The sequence below is a fragment of the Alosa sapidissima genome, chromosome 17 (assembly GCF_018492685.1).
Source record: "Alosa sapidissima isolate fAloSap1 chromosome 17, fAloSap1.pri, whole genome shotgun sequence".
NCBI lineage: Eukaryota > Metazoa > Chordata > Actinopteri > Clupeiformes > Clupeidae > Alosa > Alosa sapidissima.
This window is the reverse complement of record NC_055973.1, coordinates 557,983-562,374: the sequence shown is the minus strand read 5'-3', so window position 1 is coordinate 562,374 and position 4,392 is coordinate 557,983. Positions and strand designations below refer to the sequence as shown.

General features: G+C 52.1%; 1 pseudogene; it reads right to left on the bottom strand.

Annotated features, from left to right (window-relative positions):
- Nucleotides 1-3,616: 3,616 nt before the first annotated feature.
- On the bottom strand, nucleotides 3,617-3,757 carry LOC121689001 (annotated as a pseudogene).
- Between the last annotated feature and the right edge of the window lie 635 nt (nucleotides 3,758-4,392).

Below are 4,392 nucleotides of genomic sequence, written 5' to 3'. Positions count from 1 at the left end.
CTCGGTGCAGCAAATATTTCAGCTATCCACAAGTTTCTTACATCCCATATGTCTACTTAATTTTAGTAATTTTCGTTGGCTAGCCTATTGCGTAATACAACCTGTCCAAATATAGCATTTAGGGTTCATTATTGGTGTAGTAGCCTAAAGTGACTCAATATTGATTCACATTGTTTATTATCACATATGAACATCACATTAAATAACCTAGGACTTCAGAGACAGGGCAAACTTCTACCGCCATTCCCAAAATGTTATCCCAACCAATTTAATAAATTTGCGCTTATAACGAGGTGAAGCGCGTTCCCGAACAACTTCTTTTCCTCTGAGGGAATGTCCAATCTTCATCAACGACATACCGTTGTACCTTACGTTGTCTCCGTCTGTAACGTGGAATCTAATAGGCTAATTCTAGCTGGTGCTGGAAACGAACACCCATGAAACGCCATTTTTGGAAAGATGGCTGCGGTCAATTTCAAACTTTTTTGGCTGAAATAGCTAGCCTAGCATGGTACATTGAAATGAATAGGGGCGGGACTTAGTCACTCTCTCCAGTTATATATAATACCTCCATGATCATAAACAAACTTAGTCCATGGACTAAGGACCCAATCAGGGGGACGCTCAAGAAATCTGGTGACCTTTGACCTCTAGGGGGCGCTGTAATTAAGAAACATGCCTTTTGGCCTGTAGCTGCTGTTGTGCTTAGAATTAAAACGCACTAGTGGTGTCTGGTAAAGAACGGGCTCGGTTGGAGGTCCTTAGGCCGACCCAAGCCAAATTGTGATGTCATCGTAATTGATTCGGCCGCCATATTGGATTTAATCAAAAACACGTACACTAGTGGTGTCTGCTAATACTGTTGGAGGTCCTTAGGCCGACACAAGCCAACTTGTGATGTCATCATAATTGATTCGGCCACCATATTGGATTTAATCAAAAACACGTACAAGTTTTCGCAGGACATCCTGAGGACAGACAATAATTTTAGCAACCTTTGACCAGTAGGGGTGCTATAATTTGCAAAACTTTCTCGTATCAACACCAAACTTGGTATGTGGACTCGTGACTACAACCTGAGGATGCACAATAAATTTGGTGACTTTTGACAACTAGGGGTGCTATAATTATCAACACTTTCTCGTATAGACACCAAACTTGGTATGCGGACTTGTGACCACATCCTGAGGATGCACAATCAATTTTGCGACCTTTGACCACTAGGGGTGCTATAATTTGCGACACTTTCTCGTATCGACACCAAACTTGGTACAAGGACTCGGGACCACATCCTGAAGACACTCAATATATTTAGTGACATTTGACCACTGGTAAAAAGTTGTGAGATTTGGCACACTGATTGGGGACAGTCCCATGATTAATTTCACCAAGTTTCACCAAGTTTCATGTTGGCACCTTGACCGCTCTAGGGGTGCTATAATTTGCAACATTTTCTCGTATCGACACCAAACTCAACAGGGTCTTCTTTCCCCGCTGATTCTGCCAAGCCCGTTCCCTTGGCTGTGGTTTCGCTAGATAGTAGGTAGGGACAGTGGGAATCTCGTTCATCCATTCATGCGCGTCACTAATTAGATGACGAGGCATTTGGCTACCTCAAGAGAGATACAGCTATCCCCCGCCGTTCACTCGCACTTCATTGCATATCTTCACATTGACATACAACCGTACGAGTGTCTGTACAGGGATTGGGACTGCTGTTGCTCACCGCTAGGCATTTAACGAGTCAAGCCGCTCGGGTCCCAAGTCGCCCTATCGGAGCTTGGCCACGGTGGGATGTCCAACGCATCGTGATAGCGACATCAGGCGGTGGGACCCCCGCCATGGCAACTTCCGGGCACAGGGGAGTCTTCCAGCTTCTTAGGGCTCTGGACCCCCCATCCGGTTGCACCATAGATCCACTGTGCCTTCCCGCCCTGAGAGGAGTTCCATCCAAGCCAGCATCTGTACAAACCGCCCGCGAGTACCGCCGAGGGGGGAAGGAGTGTTAGAGGACTACCGAGGGGCGGGAAAGAAGGGAAAGAGGGGGAAGGTTGGGAGCCTCCTATCCTGAGCAGTATGCCCTGCTGCAGACGGGAACAGGAGAACTATATCAGCACCAGCAACGCCAAGTACTGACTCGCTCGCCATCCATCCACAACTGGGGACCACCGTGCACCTGCCCAGGGTTGTGGAGAGGGGCGGATGTGACAGGAGGGAATACCTTGTCCCATTGGGCAGTTGCACCGCCAGGGAGGAAGGGGAGGGAAGTGGAAAGGGGTCCCCCCCTGCGCACAGTTGCAACACAGGTTCAAGGCGTATATCTCATCTCCACCACACCCACGGAAACGGGTCGCTAAAGCATACGAGGCCAGACCGATTCAAGGGCTTTCCTCCAATCACGGCACAAAGACCGGCTGTCGGTCAGTACCATCTAATCAGCGGACAAGGACTGTCCATCAGCCAACCTCCGGTACCTTGAGGACCAGTCGCCGTCTTATGAATGGGTGGGGTTCAAGGATCGCAGTGCCTTTACACATAAGCTGGGAACGGCCCACTGGCCCGCGGGAAGTGCAAGTTGGGACCAGGACTTGGAATCCTCTACCGCTTATCTCTGTAAGTTGCCCTTAGTGTGAGTAATCCAAAGCTCCAATGGAGCTTCTCAAGGGGTAGATACCACGGGACCAGGTACCCACCCGACCAGAGCAAAGTCTTGCCGCCTACCCCACCCCCAGAGGCAACTCGGATTGGCTTTATAACCATGTGGATAGACCGGCCTACATGTGGCTTTGGAGAACAACAGGATATCAATTGCCCCAGCCCTCATTCTCTTGATATGGCACATGAGGCTCCCTTCAAGGATCACACCTCAAACAGACCACTTTGGGTGCTCCACTTCACCCTGGGTGCCCTCTCACCCAATCATGTAACCTAGGGCTCCTGCTCGGGGTCCCCTCATCCTTTACTCCATTGGAGCTATCGCCCCAGCCACAAGGGTGAACTCACCCTAATCACGCTCTTTGGGTAATTACCCAAGGGTGCTGGGCTCACCCTTGATCCACTTCTAGGTTACCCATCATTCCTTGCCAGCCCCCGAGATGTAGGCGCTGAGCTCAACAGGTCTGATTAGGCGGCCTCCCAAACCGCATATCCGTAAGCACATAGCCCATTGCACTCGCGTCTTAAGAGTCATAGTTACTCCCGCCGTTTACCCACGCTTCATTGAATTTCTTCACTTTGACATTCAGAGCACTGGGCAGAAATCACATCGCGTCAACACCCGCTGGGGCCTTCGCGATGCTTTGTTTTAATTAAACAGTCGGATTCCTCTGGTCCGCACCAGTTCTGAGTCGGCTGCTAGGCGCCGGCCGAGGCCACGTGCCGGGTGAACCCCCGTCCGCCCGGGCCGAGGCCCAGACGAGGTGAGGGGCCCAGCGCCCCCCCTAGCTGGAGAGATCCGCGAGAACGGCCCGGCGCGCGTCCAGAGTCGCCGCCGCGCACCGCCGATACCCGGCCCCGCCAGAGCCACGCACGCCGTAGGCGGCGCGCGACCCCGCCGACGACCGCCCCCGAGAGGGCGGCCGCATGACGAGGACCCGCCGCGCGCGCCTTCCGGCGGCGACGACAAGGCAGGATGGACCCGGGGCCGCATGTGCGTTCGAAGTGTCGATGATTTATGTGTCCTGCAAGTCACATTAATTCTCGCAGCTAGCTGCGTTCTTCATCGACGCACGAGCCGAGTGATCCACCGCTAAGAGTTGTACTCTTTGTTTGGTTTGTTTAGGCCCTGAGATCCGGGGATGAAAAGAATGTGGGTGAGTCTTTTCAACCGAGTGCCCCGGGCTGGGAACTGGGGCTCTCGGAGGTCCCCTCTCGGGGTCCTCCGTTCCGGCGGAGTTGGTACTCGGTCAGCCCCCCCGAGAGGGGGCTTTTAAGTGAGTTCCCGGGTAGCTTTTCGCCCGCCAAAACGGAGCGAAAAAAAAAGAGGGGAGGGAGGGATCGGTGGTCCTGACACCTCGGCAGCCCGAGGCTGGCCTCCCCAGGGTTTTGAGCGAGTTTCTCCTTTTGGACTTTTTTTTTGAACGAAAACCCATGGAATACCAAGCTACCCATGGTCTACCTGGCTACCCAGGGTGTACCTGCTTAATTCTGTGGCCCACAGAGGGCATAGTTTCTCACATTTTTTCATTTTTTCCATGCCTATGGTCAACCTTAGGGCTAATTCCTGGAAGGTGACATTGCTTTTTTGGAATTATACAGGTTGACCATAGGCATGGAGCCCCATGGCTGGGTGCTGTAGTTATGAAGCCTTGGAAGGCATGCATCAGTCGGGTAAGGTAAGCTCATGGGAGGGGTGCTTAAGCCTGGTGCTGTCAGCTAATTCCTGGAAGGTGA